This window comes from Oryzias latipes, chromosome 17, assembly GCF_053564925.1.
Source record: "Oryzias latipes strain Hd-rR chromosome 17, Olatipes_Hd-rR_3.1".
Taxonomy (NCBI): domain Eukaryota; kingdom Metazoa; phylum Chordata; class Actinopteri; order Beloniformes; family Adrianichthyidae; genus Oryzias; species Oryzias latipes.
In genome coordinates, this window is record NC_136253.1 from 25,497,369 (window position 1) to 25,515,636 (window position 18,268).

Here is an 18,268-nt window from a genome sequence, read left to right on the forward strand (position 1 = left end):
AAAATGATGTGAGCGGGGAAACTGACCCTGTGACACTTTAGAATGGACTCAACTGAGGATGTAACTGATCCATGCATACGGGCCAGTTCTGAATAGGATCTGCAAGGTGCTGCTTTACATTGAGAATCAGGAGTCAAGAAGTGAAAAAGAAAATCCAACAGGTCTAAAGCAGCAAAAATCACCATCCATTTGTGATTTTCATGATTTGTCCTCTGTGGGGTTGCAGAGGTTGCTGGAGCCCTTCCCAGCTATCTACACACAGGGAGAACAAGTAAACTCCACTCAGAAAGAGTTGGGAACAAGCGACTACACAAGAGTGCTAACCACTACACCACTGTGGAGCCAAAATTGTTACCATGTTGTCAAGAATTTATTAAGCACAACATATATAAGTTGTCAATAAAATATCGATTGACAACAATATTTCTTGAATAGAACTATTTGAATTTAATTAAAAAAACAACAACTTATTATTGCTATTGTTGTTATGACGGTTGTGTCCCTCTTGAACTTGCGTCTGAGTAACTAGAGTTTCCGAGCGACACCCAAATCCACCATCAAGGTTTCAGCCAATCACGTCGCAGAAAAATGTTGCGTCCGCGTGAAAGGAACCAATCAGCGCTTGCTCTGTTGAGTGCGGACTGGTATCGAGTCTCTGCTTGCTTGGACGTAACGAGTAGCCGTTTATCTCAACAAAGAAATCGTTTCTGTGGTGTTGAAACATTTGTCACATCGCTGGAATAACGTTGTCAACAGTAAAAAATAAAAAATAAATAACCAAAAGAAGAAGGGGCCACACTTCTGGGCTGGAAGACAAAGGCTACCCGAAAGTATCGCCTGTTGTCGGGTAAGTGTGCTCCTGTGTTTACACCGCGGGATTGGAGCTCTGCAGCAGAATGTTCCTCAAAAGTCTTCCAAGCGTCTTTGGAGCTTTTTGCCACCAGACCTCATGCAGATTAAAGACATGTTATTCGTTTGAGAGGCCTACCTTTTGTTTGAGCCACCGTACATATGATTCTGCTAAAGTTTTTTAGAGAGTGTATTTAAATATTTTTAAAAAGTTGTCCAAACCTGCACAAATGTTCCTGCTTTTGCAAAACAAACAAACTAAAAGCATTTATGTCACCCCCAAATTGGTCACTTTTAAGTTAGTGTCTTCCTTAAGGAATATGTATTGACTGTCACAATCAAAAATAAATCATGATAAGAATCTCAATCTGTCCACCTATTTATCCCCATGCCTTCCATGGTTTGTTTACCAGGCAAAGATGGGTTTAAGGTGACACGAACAAGAGGGATGGAGAGCAGATGGTAAGAACAGTGAGGGGAGGACAAGAGGAGTACACGGTGTGTGAAAAGAGAGGAAAGGAAATGGGAGCAGAGGAGAGATGCTGGGAAGCAGGAAGGAGAGGGATCTTGAAATGTGACAGGATGAGAGTGTGAGGAAAGACACTTGTGAAGCGCCTTGGCGCTGGTTGTTCTGGGTGCTGATGGCTGGCCTGTCCAAATGACAGAGAAGAAGAGAAGTAGGGGATGTTGTAATGATGTCGGGGTCATTTTTGCTTTATCACTCATTTAGACTTCCCTCTAGTTCTCCTCGTGTGTGGCAACTAGGGATGCAACGATTCACTTTCCCCACGTTTCCGTTCAAACCTCTATTTTTGGTTTTAGGTTCGTTATATGATTTATGTATTACAAAAAAAACCTACAAATTCAGAAAATCCTTTTTTTTTAAATTTGGTTATAAGTGAGCATCAATGAAAAAAAATCTACAGCTACGGACACACCGGGGATGTGTTATGCGTAGAATAAGCTAAACGTGCATTCTCTATTCCAAAATGTAAAAGACTTGGTGTCATATAATTCTGGTCAGGCGCATACGGCAATTATTAATTTTTCCCCCCATGATCAATTTTCAAACTGTTGGCATTTCTGTAAATGAAAAAGGATGTCATTCATATAAGAGTCCCTAATTGGTCGAACTTTCAAACAGTCATAGAAACGTTGGAATTTCCAATCCGGACACCTAAAACACGCCTTTACATAGACTTTTCATTGGAAGCTGCCGTTTAAACTCTAACAGGGTGGTGTTAACAGAGTCATTGCTCATTTTTCAGCATTTTCCTTTAGCCAATCAGCTTTCTGATTTGATCCTCTTCCTGACACGTGACTATACTTAGGCAATAGCACGAAGCTCATTGTGCACACTGGGAATCGAACCGATTCCCAGGCATATGGGAAATCGGGGAATTTCCCATATGCCTGGCCTGCACTCAGCCAACTGAGCCATCCAGATGTGTATATGTGATGTATGCTTGTCAAGGGGAAACAACTGAACCAAATTTGTGGTGGGAGGAGCTTATAAAAGGGCTCTACGCTGCCCAGACAGTCAAGGACTGTGGTGGGGGTGTGCTGTATATAGTTCCCTGTTTGACCTGTTATATTGGGCTAAACACAGACAATACATCATTCTAAAATTTTACCCTCAAATGAACTTTGTCCTGTGTCATGTGATTAAGATTAAGATTCATGTGATTAAGACTTTATTCGGCTTTTTCCCATGGCGCTCTAAGTGTGGCACAACCCTGAAAAAAGTGTAAATGCGCGTCCTGTCAAATGTCCTTCCTTTAGTGTCATGTCAGACAGAACAGGTTCCCATCCTTCCTGTCACGCTTTCAAACAGCAAACAGTGGGAAACATAAAGTTAATTAAATTAAATGAAAGCTGATGGTGAGCAGCTCATGCAGACTACAAGATGCTGTTTGCCATGTCACTAAAGCACCTTCAGTGAAAGCAAATGAGGTGAGCGACAGCAACTTCGACCCTGAGCTGAATGCAGAATGCAAACTTTTCCAAAAGCTTTTAAAAGTTCGGCTTACAGTCTTTTCTGTAACCAAGATGCTGACTAATTAGTGAGAAGATATACTGGGCTGTTGCTGAGATCTTATGATGGCCATTGTGGTCTTCATCAGTCTGTTAAGTATCAGCTGGTATCTAAAATCAATACGAAGACATAACTGAGCTGGACAAAACCGCCAGCTGAAATGGAAATGTTTACAACTTGGTATATGGAGCAGCGCAGACTGATGAGTTTCAGAGCACGGACAGGATGAGATAAGACACAGTGGAGTTAAAAATCTTTATCTGGCCAACAAACTGAACCCCATCTGCCTCTCTCCTCACTGACAACACAGCTCATCCATCCTTCTGGAAGGATAAAGAAAAGATTAGCAAAAAAAAAGAGAGAGATAAAGGCAGAAAATAATATAAGACAAACAAAAAACAACAGGAAATGCAAAATGATCAAAGTATTTAGGATATGTAAAATAGAATTTTTGCAACTTTTTACACAAGTAAACTCTAACTACACATCTAAGTGAACAAAATTCTCAACCTCAATCTGAGAATACATCTTATTTTATTTATAGTTTAGGGATGGTCCTTAACCATTTGAATTAACTTTTCAAAACAAAGTACAACAAATAGAAGCTTCCATCTTCTCTGAGGGTACCAGGACCTCACATTTTACAGCTAATTGAATTGCCTTCAGTCTATTTCCTCAAACTACTTGACCTTCCAGTGTAAAACCACATGGAGCCGGCCTTAGTGATTTAGGAAAAGTCTATATCTAAACAGCACAAAGTCTTGATGCAACAAGGCTGACCAAAAAAAGTCAAATTAAGACACTATAGCTGGATTTTCAGACAATTTTCTTGTAAATTATGCAAATGTGGGGTTTTAAGGGTATGAAAAGTCTCTCCCCTGAAAATTTATTCAAAAAAAATATAGTTTGATTAATTGAATTAAGGAAAGATTCGTTACAGTCACTGTGAAAGCAATATTAGTATTTCATGGTTCATATCTATCTAGTTTGTGCTGTCACTACAGGTCACTACAATTGTAAAATTAGCAAATGTCAGTTAATTTTAAAAATTTGGCTGTCACAATGGATGCCACAGGTCTCGATTTAAAGCCAAACTGTATGTTACGTCATTAAACTAAATTGTGGGGAACGTGAATTGTTGCAAACCCCATTGCATATCATTCCAGTATGTTTACAATGAAAGTGTCAAACACGTGTCGTGCTCAATTTAAGGACTTATTGTTTATTGTTTTATTACATTACACCAGGCTTAGTATACACAAAGCTACGTTCACACTGCCCTCTGCAACGCACGTTCAAGTGGCCACTTCCAATGAAAAATCTATGTACACGTGTGTGAACGCAGGTTTTTGCTTTCAAAACTCTCACTTTCATGCGTAGCTACGCAAGTTTCTACAACCGTTTTCAGGCTCTATGTAAAAAAAATGCGTGGCCTTTGAACGCGCAATCCAAGTTAAACCAGGTTGAACATTGACCAATCAAGGACTCCTATTTGGTAGTGACGTATGAATGGCGTTCCTTTTCATTCTAGGAAGTGCCAACCGTTTAAAAATTGTAAATGGAGGACATATTAATAATTGTGGTTTGTGCCCGGCCGGAATTATACGGAACCAAGTCTTTCATATAAAGGATTAGAGCTGTGAAAGAAAAAGCCTGGAGCAAGATTCACAAAGAAAAAGAAGAAGCCCCTACCTGCTCGTCCAGTGTGAACACCACAGGCTAAATGTTCTTTGTGCGTTCTTGAACGTGTGTCAAATAGCCGGTGTGTAAATAGTTTTTAAAATTCAGCATGCCCATTTCTGCTCAGGCACTTCAAAAGCCTTCTTGAAACTCTGATCAGGTCCTTTACCCCTGACCACCAACAGGAAGCACCATGAAAAGACAAATAATGGATATGTCCATCTACCCTCACTCCTACTTAGCCCCTAAAAGATTATATAGTGTGTCCATAATTTGGACACATGTTCACTGCTTTTTTAAACAGCAAACATGACTTCACCTATTTAAAACCTAATAAATAGGAACAGTTTACAAAGACTGTGTTCTGATGTATTGGATGATTTATAAAAAATAAATGTAGACCCTTTTTTTTAAAAATGAAAAATAGTTAAATGCAATAAATGGTGGTCTATATTTGCTGAATGAGAATTGATGCACAATAGTTTTGCCCAGACATCTGGGAAATTTTCAGGGCACTGAATTTTGGAATTGTAGATCCGGATGACTCTACAAAATAGTAAACGCTTTATGTTGGGCATTAAACTGAGTAGTGATGGAATTTGAACACAGTCTGCTGAAAATGAGGGGTATTAGGGGCAGGAGGATATCTTCATATTTTTGTTCAGGCTTGTTTCATTCATTTAATTTGGAAAACATTTGTGGTGAGCATCATTTTAAAATCAATGTCTAGTTTTCATTAAGTGATTCTTTAGCCAATTTTTATTACTTTTTCTGTCTATTAATTTAATTACTATTGCAGGTTTATCTATGCTTACCTGAGCAATTTCAATGAAATGACTTTCATTTAAACAAACTAACACTATTGGGTTTTTTTTTTTGCGTTCATGAAAGGTAATTGATCATCTGACTTATCAGAGTTTCAGATGATGCAAAAAGAAAAGTTCTGAGGAGTGTGAAGGACTTTGCAACTTCATGTCAGACATCATGACCTCATGGGTGTTTTGTTTGCCTCCACCACCGACAGGAAAACTAGAACAATGTGCCAGACAGTCTGTGGTTGGCAGCCCATTGAAAGTCATTTTGTAATACAACCATCTCTTCATTTACTCATAAAGTGTTTAGATGACTCATTTAAACAGTTTTTTTATTTTAGTTTATTCAGTCATCATACAGTTGCTGTACTCGTGCTCGAGTTGATATAAAAAGATGTTACATTTTATTGGATTGTTGTGAGCAAAACCAATAAGGGAAAAATGGATGAAGTAGCTTGGCTCCGGCTAGCTTTGTTTTGACAAGAAGTCATAAGGTTCCCATTGAAACTAACAGGCTAGGTCATTGGTTAGTTGCTTATTTATTTATTTTTTTTAAAGGAAAATCAATCTTGATGCAAGTCCATTTGGAGACTGTGTTCTGATATGGCGATAAGGGAGTATTTTCAACTCAATTATTCGACGAGTATTTCAATCATGGGATATTATCTGCATACTAACACGATAATCCCTTGCTGTGTTATTTGTCTTAATCTAATTTAGAATTTGCATATGTTAAATGTTGAGATTAGGTTGTAGAAATGGTGCACGTTAGCTGCATTTAACGGAGAACTTTGCTAGTGGCTCACAGCTCCATCTTTTCCACGGTCTATATCTGCCGGCCTGTGTGTTTCCAAGTGTTGTTTCCTTCCTCTTTAGAGAGACATTTAAATGAATGTGTCTTACACTGGCAGATGGAATGGGATTAGATTTATATGCAGCAGCCTTTTGTTAAGTCAGTGATAGACTGCTGAGCTTTCTAAAACGTTGACAGGCACACGGGGCCGTGCGCTTAAACACACAGATGTCACTCAATAAAATCTGCTCCCTTGTGCACTTTTGCTGTCTGTATAACATCAGTTGCTCGAGTCTTGGAAGAAGACATGCTCCTCAATCCACTGAATAAATGCAGGAAACCTCCTATTGTGTGTTTGTGTGGTGTTTTTTTTTTTTTTTTTTTTGTCAGGTTAACTGAAGCAATGAAGAACCTTGCAGTGAAATATGCAGACTCATCTTTAAGGCTGAGAGCGGAAAAGTAAAAAAAAAAAAAAAAAGAAAAAGGTGAATTTGCAGTCAGCTCCTGCTGTACGCCCTCACGTTTCAGCTTGCTCATCAGTTATCAAGCTGACGTTGATGGTCACAGTCTTCTGACTCTCATCCCGGTGTGATAGCGTCACAAGAGATTGTTGCAGTGAATCATTAATCAAAGGCCTCCTTGTGGAGAATACAGACCAGCCAGTAGTGGACTTGGAGCCCTTGGGGGACATGAAATCATTAGTGTTGTGACAAACAGACCTTGGTTCCAGTTAGTGCTCTCTCCTTGCAAACTTTGTCATATTAGCTCATTTCACCTCGTCTTGTTCTATCTTGTCACGGATCATTTGACTCCCTGTCGCTCACAATCACGCTGCCTGGCATCTGTTCTGATCCGATGGGGACTTCTTCCTCTGTCTCTTGGTATCCAGCGGCTAAAAAGGTCTGGGTGACAGAGACCAGCGGCGGGCTGATTTACATATAAATGATAGGGGTGTCGTGTTCTTGTTTATTTGCTAGTTTAAGGGGATGCAGTGTGTGTGTGTTTAATTTTCTTCTTGTTATTGAAATGTTCCAGTTGTGAGCTTTTCTGCAGCTCTGGGACAAGCTCTCAATCAGCTGCCCCCTACTGCAGCCTCCCTGTGATTTCATGGCGTCTGGAACACTATCTGACGGTTTTTCCACTGGGATCAAATCAATTGTCTTATCCTGGAATGAAATGCAGGCACGTGATGGTGTCAGCTGGAGGGGCTGATTTCAGACAGTTGGGAAGAAAAATGACTGAGGTCATCTTAGACTTTAGGTGGTATTTTGTTGTACTTAAAGGAGGGAAGAAGAGTTTCCTGTCTGATGCTATCTTTAAGATCCTGGAGTGGTTCTCACGTATCGTCCATCTCTCAGAGGGATTTTGTAACAAGAACCCTCACAGGCTAACAATCCAGAAATAGACCAGACAGCTCTATAAAGTCTGGCTACATCATTTATCAGAATCAGTATCACATATGTTCTAAGGCTGCAAAGTTCTGAGAATCTTTGATTTTTTTTTTTAAATCATGCAATAGACTTAACTATTCTAAGAACAAAGGTGTCAATACTGATATGCCTTGATAATTACGTTTAGGTATTTGTATCTGTTTTATTTAAGTCTAAGTTAAACGAGACATGTTTGCAAATGTAAAAAAATGAATCCAGGAAATTGAGCTGTATGGTTTTTAAAGAATTTCTTTGTATAATGGTGTAGAAAATACATATTTAGCAGGAATTCTGTTACTTCTTTTTTAAGAAACTCTTCTTTCCTCCACTTGTTAGTTGTATTAATGGGACCTTGTTTGAAGTTGTTATCTTTATAAAATTCAAATACTTTCCCCTCCCCTCTACTTTTGAAAGTCAAGCTGTGCAAACTAGTGATTACTCACAACTAATAAGAACTCCAAACGGGCTTTGAGTGGAAAGGAAATAACAAAAAAAAGTCACACCTCTATTTGGTTTGGTTTCTTTTTGCACAAAGCAGTCTTGAGAGCGAGCAGGAGTGGTCCACACTGACTGGACGTCCTGCTGTTACAGCAGCTGTTCTTTTGGGGACAGTGTTGCCAGAAACAAACACTGACCTGGAAGAAAGTGAAAAGCAAGAAGAAGGAATCTCAGTTCCTCCTCATAATGTTCCATGGCTTTCTCACTACTTTTGCCTACTTTTTCATTTACACCATGGGCTGTTTTTCAATTGAATTGTGTGGCGCTTATGTTACTTGGGTTGCTCCCACATTACAATTATCTATTCAATAATCAGATTAAATGCTAATAAATACTTTAATCTGGTTTGGTTTGCTTTCACACACTTCAGTGTCAAAAGTATACCGAAGTCTAAAGCAGACCAACATTATTTTGACATGTTTTTTTTGCCTCTCATAATACACACCTCTAATGTTATTTTCCACCGTATGGTAAGGTACACACTTAGGCGGACCCTCAGGTGAACAAAACTCCTAAAGTCCCATTTCAATCATCTTTTGATCTCCTGTAAAAGCATTCCCAGTGGTCTTTTAATTATGTTTATGCCATTTTTTTTTTTTTGCCAAAATCTAAAAACCTGAGCTGTTTTTTAGGACAATTTCTTCAGAAGTTCATTAGAAATTTGCCTCTGAGATGAGGAAAACGAAGACGTACGTGGTTCCATTTCACTGCCAGTGGATGCATCCGAAAGGAGCGGAACAGGGATCTTGTGGCCTGCAGATTGTAGCACCTACGTCGCACTTACAAGCTTTTTCCAACCGCATTATTGTGTTTGCACCTAATTCACAACTATAAGAATTAAGACGTACTCAGAAATGCTATTTTAAGCTGGATATTCCTAAAGTCTTCAGAAGAATGCCACAAGAACATGTTTAAAAACACCATTTTGATCAGAGTGGGTCTTAAAGGGCACCAGTTTTAGGATGTTTGATCGCTACCAAGAGTTCAGGTGAGCGTTTACCTTTGCCTATAGAAGTGGAATAACAGAGGAAATAAACTCCAGCACAAATCAAACCTTTTCACCATGATGGCACTCTTACTATCCAGTTCTCTTTGGTCTGCTGGATAGTCCTTGGGGCACTTACACTGATTCTGAACTGCACCAGCGTTCACTTGCCTGCTAAAAACTTCATTTTCAAGCACACTAAAGTCTTTTCTGAGGTAAATTTGACTGGAGGAAGTCACAAAGTTGCATCAAATAACAACAAAAAACAACTTCAGCTCCTAACAACAAGCAATTTCTGCAGAGTTGAAAATGGATGGTAAAAGAGGAATTTGAAATGACTAGTAATGCTTTATTTCTCCTCCACTTTTTTAAAACTTGAGCTTAGAAATCCAATCAAGATGAGGGCCCCAAAAAATTGATAGTTTAAGATTTGCCATATGAGTCGTACAATGTTGACCATGTAACAGTATTATTTTCCTTAAGGCTTTGAAGACCTTTAGCCCTGGCTATTACAGTACCACATCCAGGACACGTTAAGCTGTTATATAAACCATACATACATGTTCATGCAGTCATCTAAGGCTTCAAACAGGAAAAGGCTGTCGCTGAACAAAACTAGAATAATTTTCAAGTCGATAGCTTTTAAGATGGTTTATCTTTAGCCTATAGTTTACTTGGTGGACAAATGTAAAAAAAACAAAAGCCAAACAAAAACATGACTTTTTCTTCTTACAGATTTTCTCATTTTTCTTTCTTTTTCTCGCTTCATCTATTTTCCTGTCCGTAATTACAGGTTTCATGAAAGCATTTAGAGGCTCATGAATATTTAGGTCTTGGAGTGAGGAAGTGTCAGGGGAGACCCTTGTGTAGCCGGTCCACACTAATTATGGAGATGGGTTCACAGACAAAGGCGTAAAATAAGAGAGAAAAGGCCAGAAAATGATCAGAAGCCCCCAATTAGGAGAAAAGTTAATATTGGGTTAAACAAGGCCTGGATTATACTTGAACCCAATGGAAACTATGTTATGGTCCAAAATATTTTTTTTTATAAAATCTTTTTTTTATTTTAGGGGAGGTGATTGAACCCTTTATTCTTCATCCTTTAATAAACTAAACTGAAAAAATCACAATACTTTTTAACAAGTTTAGCAAAATTATTCATTAATAAGGTTATTGTTGTGATGATCAGTTTTTAAATATCTAAATATATAGAGTTGTGTCTTGAAAATGCTGAATTGACATGATTTTATCCTTTGAAACAAAAGTAATTACATCATTCCAGCTTTAAGCAGGAAGTCATGAAGTTTGTGTTGTTTTTGAGAGGCTGAGGCTTGGATCCTCCTAGATGTGGCTTGTAGTTTTTCTCATTTGGCACAAAAACTGACCTTCAGTTAGATTAGCTGGAGGATTTAGTTCCTAAATAAAAATAAAACCATCTTGAAAAGGCTTTTAGTATTATTAGATAATTTCATTTAATTGATTCACAGCCTTCATCAAAGTTATTCTCACTTCTTTTCAGCTTTTTTTTTTTACACAAAAATTTGTCTTAATATCTGTTTTACATGACAACCCCTTTGTTTTTTGTTTTTTTTCCGATTTTTACCAACAATTTACAGCGGATAGTTTTTAAGGCATGTGCTCCTTTTTCTGTTTGCAAGTGACCTTCCAAGTCTCAGCATTAATGAACCCACCTACGACTCATTTACTCTGTGATGGACAGAATTAAGTCAAGGGGAATCTAAAGCAGGGACTCGCTTTATTTTTTTTGGTGGCGAAAGCTTGATTGGAAAGAAGGGATGCATGAAGAGAACTTCGCAGAGACACAAAAACTTAATTAGAAAAAGGAAGCGACAGACGGAGGACAGTGGGAGTCCTTAATGATGGCTGGATCAGGGGAAAACTGTGGAGTGGAGTCAAGCAAAACTTAAGAAAGTAGACAAGTGAAAGAGGAGAAAGGAGTAAACTAAGGGAGAACATCTTTCCATTATAACAGAGTGATGTAGGATGGAGTAGAAGGCAGCTGATTGTGTGAAGAGAGGATAGAGGTGAGACAGACGAACATCATTCTGAAAGAAGAGCGGATCTCTGTCAAAGTAAGGAGCTTGGGTGGTGAATTTAAATACAAGTACATGCTTGACATGCAGGATGGAAAATAGCCTGGTTATATAAAGTTTTCCTCCATAGCCATGGAGCGATGCTGCTTTGAATGCATCTAATCCATACAGTGTAGCAGGGCTGAAATCCCTCAGGCTGCCATTGGTTTATCTCCGTGATATCACAGCAAAACTCACAGCTCCGTTATTCCAGTTTCTGGATGAGTGATTTGCAGAAATGCATGGATGCGGGAAAGGCTAGGTGCATTGCTTCCCTTAGTTTACTCCCTTCTCCTCTTTCACTAGCTTCAGCGCATGACGTTTTAAAACAATTGGAAGAGAAGAATGTGAAGGCCGCTGCTGCATGATTGATATCATTCTCTGGCCCCATAATTCGTCCACTGACCCCAGCTCCTTTAAGCAGGAACATGTGCAATAACGCGGTTTTTCATGCAGTTGTCATTTTTCTACAGAATATCAATAACTGATAATAGAGAGAGTATGGTGTGTTCTTGATGCTTGACATTCGTGGATATTATTTTGGTTTTTTTCCCCCACATTTTCACCAGAATCAAAAAGTCAAAGCCTCATGTGAAGTGGTATTTTTGAGTTTAATGGTCCAGTGCAGCCTTTGAACGATACAGCAGTGTAATCGCTTCTCAAAGTACACCATCATACACCCTAGTGGTTCCACTTAAGCTGAGAGCAAACCATTGCTGGCTTTTGAGTGAGTCTTTTCTGTGGCGGAATTGTTAGGTCTTACATTTTTATTTCCATCACTGTTTCTCCTTTTTGCCCTAAGGAGAAGCAGAAATTTAAAGACATTGAGTTTAAATTTCAGAGCTATGTTAGTACTTTCGGAGCAAACAAAGCTAATTTTTTCATGAAGATTATTTATTATGACATTGATTTTTCTCACTGTAATGTCTTAAGCAGTACACAAACACCTCCATTAAAATTGGGTAGTAAATAAACAAGAAATAAATTCAACAATGTCCTCTGAAGCTCGATTTAAGAAGAAATGTATCCTATACCATAGACCTTTAAATTCTTTAGTATTTTCACGAAGCACTAAATAGCTAAATCAAATCATCTTTAATTACAGTTTTTGCATATTTTGGCTTCAATAAAGCGCAATCAGACCCCAGAATGTAGATGCACTCTTTTCAAATGTCTCTTCATTTGTTTTTGGATTTCTTTTCTGTTACAATTTTTTGATGTGAGTCTTTTGTTGTTGAGAGCACAATATATTTAATATGACTTATCAGAGTTCAGGAAATCGATGTAAATGGAAATGCAACCATTAGAAAATTGTGATATTTACCGGTATCTTATTCTATTTTGGAGAACAATGTGTCTAATGATAAAACTTTCACACTTTCTGTTACTTTGAAAACTTCAATGCATCAAAAAAAAGAAAAGAATAACCCTCAGTCTACACTTCCTTATCCTCGGAGCGTTGTCATAAACAGCATGTTGATGCTGTTCTCTGAATTTACTTGTGAAATAGAAACTGCAGTTGCCTTGGAAACGCAATGCTACTCTGGGGTCCCATGTGCATTCCATTTTACTGCGAGAAGTTTAAACGCGTGCAGATTTAAAACTGCGAAAGTAGATTTTTAGTAATTTATCATTGGGTCACTGGTGTAATCAGATAAAGGACCTGGGATCATCCTGTCTGATAATTGATAACAATTGGAAATTTGGTTTGCACTGAATATTAAAACTGGACTAATGAACCTTTTCCTCCTCATATTCCAAACTGCCTGCTAGTTCAAAGAACCTACTTCTATTGAGAAATAAACAGCCAATACTCCATCATAATACTTGTCAGAATAACTATTCTTGTTTTTTTACCTTTTTTTTTTAACCTTTTTAACGTTAATTATATTTTTTCTTCATCGCCAGTTCTTCAAGTTACAGGCTGTCCCATCAGATGTCTCAATAAAAGTATGTGTCCCCCATGTCGAATATTCGCAATGTTTGATTGACAGATGCTCCTGAGCCTGTTTTCAAGTGGTGAGGGTGTGGACTTCCGATAAGCTCACTTCTGACTGTCAAAAGTAACTCAGACCGACTCGGACCAATCACTGCTCACTGACGTCGTCTGGCTCCAACAAGAGTCTGTATCATGAAAAAATGGCGACTGAATTGCCTTCACTTTGTTGGAGCTGGCTGGAAGTAGGCCATTTTATATAGTCACAGATCGGGGGAGGGGGGCAACATTGTCCATAGTTGGCAGTAGGAAATAAAATATCTAACGAGTAAGTCCTCTAAGATTTACGTCAGGACGGGGTTTTGCTCTCGTTCTCATATCTGCTTTTACACTGCAGAGAACCGCACCATCGTTTTCTTTATGTATGATGTGCGATAACACAGGTCTAGAACAATAAGACTCTCCGTTATTCTTTCCTTTAGGAAGCAAAGACAACACAAACACACAAACAACTCTGTGCACGGATAATTACAGGGGCTGGAAAAAAATCTTAGAAAGCTCTTGACGTTCGATTCTATTGTGATGTTAGTATTTTTGCTTTTGTGCCACACAAAGAATTGTGCATTTGCACAGGTGTTTCACGAGTTTCAAAATCTTTGTAGATGTGCTTGATTGGTGCAAGATGATGAAAGCAGTGGAAGCTGGAGCTGACGAAACTAAAGCTGAAGGAAGAAGCATCGACCCATCCAAAAGCACAATCTGACTGCAGAAATTTAGAAGCAGGAAGGTTGACAGCTTTTAGAAAACTCTGATCTTTTATTTCTTTAAGTTGCTCGATTGAATTCGTAATGAGCAAAAAAAAAAAAAAAAGTTTTCATATATGTGATGGCAGCATACCCCGCCACACCCACAAACAAAATGGCGGTAACCTCCCCACAGCATTGCGCACTTTCTTTTCGATTTTATTTCAGATTCTTCACTTGCACACATTTCTTTGAGTTAAAATATGCATTTATTCTCTGTTTTCAGTTTTTATTTGTAGCAAATACACGATCATATGTTTAGTTGACTTATTTGGGTTTGTTTAATTAATGTCACCTGTTTTTGAGTTGCCAGTGCTGAGGGTGCTACTGGTGCCCACGGGTGTGGCTGAGGTTCTGCTCCTGGAGCTGTGCTGTGAGGACTGGCAAAAGAGGAGCTCAGCCTTTAAATACTCCAGTCAGGCAAATTGGGCAGGCGCCATCTACAGAAGCCTCCAAGGGGAGAAACCGATGTACTTATTTAATGTTTATTTGCTTTGCTTCTGTTGGTTAGTATTCATTTTGTTCCGCTTTTGATGATTTTTCTTTTCCACCAAGAGACCAAGTTTTGTGTTTAGTCTTGTCTTTATAGTCTTTGTTAAAAGTCTGTTAGTTTCCCCCCCATGTTTCTCAAGTGGTCTGATCAGCCACTATATATGTTCCCCTGTTGTGTCATTGTTTAGGTCAGTTTGTTTCTGTTACTTGGTCTGTTCAGTCGGTTAAGTTAAAGTTAAGTTTGTTGTCTGAGTTAATTATGTTTCTGTTGTCCTCTTTTAAGGTCCCAGTTTGTTAATCTTTTTACATTTTTTGAGAAAAATTAAAACTTTCATTTTTGATAAACTTCTGTTGTCCTCTATGGTCTCCCGATGCATCACAATATAGATCTTTCTCTGGTCCTGTGTAAAAATACCAGCTGACCTAAGTTCTGAAAAACTTTTTTGGCAATGCGACGCGCTGGGAGGTTCTGTCTTCCAGTCGTTTGTGCTCCGCTGTCACGGCAGGGGATCAGACTCGTCTCACCACCGCCATGTGTGAGCTTTCATCAAGGCCACCTCATAGCCCTCCGAGCGGAAACCAGACTACCGCCATATGCTGTGAAGTCGCGCTGCTGCCGCGAAGACAGTGATGCACACGCTGGAATGATTATAGGCACAGGCAGACTCTCTGTGACACACAAACACGTGTCAGCACAACTCATAACAGCACAATCTGATGAGGTGTGTCACCAGTTCAAGCAGACTTCTTTCACTATTGGTTTTTAAACTACAGTTGTGTTTTTTTTCAAAATCAACGAGAGAAGTTATTTAATATTTATAATAAAAGCTGTTTTTAAAATGTTCCCTCGTTTTAAGGCAGTCCACCTTTTGCAGTCTTGCTAATTCTTTTCAGTGCAGTTTTGCATGCATTTAATTTTTCTTGAAGTGCACTGTGTTGTGAGTCCTGATTGGCTTTTGACCTTGTCAATCAATCTCCTCTGTGCTGTGTCCCCTGTACAGAATGTGTTCAGCTTGGTAAATAGAGCAGATTTTTGTTTTTATTATGTAAAACTAGACTGTTTTTCATGTAAAGGCTTGAACTTTGAGAGTTTAAAAGTGTGAACATTTTAATGTCCTTCTGAGAAAATTGAATAAACGAGGTAAAAGTTTATTGCTATAAAAGAAACAGATAGTAGGGTTTCAGAGAACACCCATTAGTGGGTTCATCTTTATGGTGTTTGGTTTCCTTTCCCCATTTCCAACTAAAAGGGAAAAAAGCTCAAATTTATTTACAGTTCCACATTTACAAATGTAAGTTGAGTCTGAGAAAGCTTTTCTTTGCCCTGATTAAATTTGGGATTTTAGATTGGAAATTTAGTCATATTCCCAATTAATACCAAACACATGTATTTAACCTAAAAAAACCTAAAAAACTTAACCTAAAAAAAAGATTAAACTAAACATATAACAGAAAGTGTGTCATATTTGCTGCATTTTTTATTTGCCCAGAGTGCACTATTGGGTTTTAAATTATGGAAAATTTGAGTTATTTTTAAATATAGATGTAAGTGTATACACTGGACGGTAATCTCTGACGTTACCTCTAGGATTCTTAACAGCAAAACTAAAGTCTGGGGTCTGCACTCTAAACCTAGTTCACTCCGCCCACCTCATTAACTGTCAGAAAGCGGGCAATTGGGCGAAGCAAAGTGTAGTGACAATTTGTTGAGTCCACTTATGGACCTTTAAATGAAAAAAAAATCCCATAATAATTCATAAATTTGAATCCAAATAAAATAAAAATGACTGATTAAAATAATGAATTGTTTTTTTTTAAAGGACAATAAAGGGATGTGGTGCAGTAGCCACTGCACTGGTCTTGTTAGCAGTAGCTTTGCATTGAGGCACAGTTGCAGTCCACATGCATCAGTAAGGGGCCCCCGCCAGACTGCTGTGTGATTCTGTGGCACATAAGTGTTTAAAGTTTCTCATTCTGACACACACCAATGACCTTGACACGTTTAGTGGATGGGTTGCTGCAAAGACCATCCTTCATGTAAGCAGCTCCGCGCATTAACTTGCAGACATTGTGTTAAAAAGCATCAAAATGCAGTTTCACATTTGACTTTTCCTGCTTTTGAAAGCAAGACCTCCATGTGTCGCTGGAGTCATGTTAATTTTTCAGCAGCCCTTGAGCGAGCACTGAATTTGCTTTCCAAAAGAGTAAAGAGGAGTTCTTGAAAAACAGTCAGAACAAATGCGATATGTCATCCTGTCAGTGCTATTTGTCTCGCTTTTTTTCCCTCTGTACAAAATACAGAGAGGAAAAATAAGAGAAGGAAACAAACGTCCTGCAAATTAGAGGGCATGATGGGGTCCCAGCAGAGCCGGCAGCTGTGAGCGAGCACTGCTGTGTAATGAAGGAGAAATGCAAAGTGTGAAGCGGCTGCACAGCTATGTAGATAGACATTAATTTAGGAACCAGCTGTTTGTCATTTGCCGTTTCGTTGTGCCAACAGGTGTTCAAATTCAGATGACAGAACAATTTATGGAAACAGGCTTCTCTGATTGTCAAAAATATTCTCACATCTAGGGAGGGGTCTTTTCTTTTCTATGCAAATTGTCTGTGTGAGAGGAGAATTGTCTGTGCTCGGTGTCATGTGTGCAGACTATATCTATGAAACAACAGTCAAGCAAAATAATTGGACTTCAATAATAGGGAGAAGTCATTCCTTATTCTAGTTCTAGAGGCTTCAAAATTCAAAATGTCTTAGCTATGATTCTGTTGATAAAGTTCTGAATTAAAAAATAGACAAATTTAGATTTTTTTTTTTTATTAGAGGCATCAAAGTTATTTAAATTTCAGTATATCCAGTTTTTTAATCTGTAATAAATCCTTACAGAAATGAGAAAACAGCACATATCTCTGCATTGACATTCTGGTAATAATTAAAAGATAAAGAAATATCAAAATTCCAATTAAAAAGTCAACTAAATTGTGCATGCTCTCATCACAGCCTGCAGGCTGACAGGTTAACTGGAGACCCTGTGGTCCTATTCCTAGATTTAAATGTGGCGCTGTGATGGACTGCCCATCTGTCTGAGGTGTGCTCTGCCTTTGGCCAAACACATCTTAGGATTGGCACCTGCAGGTTCTACCTATACCTAACCTGAAAAAGAAAAGGACAACTCTCCTGTATAGCTGGCGTCTCCTCTCGCCTTAAAGAAAGAAACACCACTGCAAGATCCAACAAGCTCCTTCCAGATTAATGGTTGGGAGTGAAGCTGCTTCCACTTGTGTAAACTACAAAAAAAAAATCTACATGTGATTTCAAATTGTTTTACCAAAGTTTTGGACTAAAGATTAACACCCAGGTGATGTAACCAAAGCTTTCACGTATGATGAAAGCTAAAAAACAGTAAAGCTCTAGTTCAGTATCACTTTTTCAATTCCCATTCTGATCATTTTTTAGCTATTTTAAAAGCTTTCCCACTAGTCTTTTGATTATGCTCATTTTAGCCTGTGTTGTTTTCTACCACATAGTTTTTGCAGAGTGGCAGTAGTTCATTAGACATTTGCCTCTGAGTTGTGGGAGGGACCGTTGCTGCGGAGCACCCCCACCCCCTTTCCCACCCTGTTGCTGAGAGTTCTCCGTTTACGGAACATGGAGCTTTTGGCTCACTACGCGTATCGTCTACTTAACAAATAAACTCTTTTTCAAGTCCCATTTTTTCGTCTGCTCCAGATTCACAATTTGAATAAAGAAATACTCAGAAATGCAATTTTATTCATAATTTTCTTAACTACTCAAAAAAAACCAGCAAAAGCACTATTTTAATCGGAGTGGGTCTTTAAGTTCTAAGAGTTCTGTTGAGTCAAT

The 18,268-nt window shown here is 38.5% G+C and overlaps 1 protein-coding gene across 2 annotated transcripts in view; it reads left to right on the forward strand.

Annotated features, from left to right (window-relative positions):
• The first annotated feature begins 632 nt into the window (after window positions 1-632).
• LOC101156850 (SPRY domain-containing SOCS box protein 4) overlaps window positions 633-18,268 on the forward strand; it is a 78,563-nt gene continuing 60,927 nt past the window's right edge. Inside the window, exon 1 of one of the 2 annotated variants that reach the window (XM_020710976.3) lies at window positions 633-847. The gene's annotated coding sequence lies outside the window, so the exon portion shown is untranslated. The remainder of the gene's footprint in view (window positions 848-18,268) is intronic. The other variant, XM_020710979.3, reaches the window with a different exon arrangement.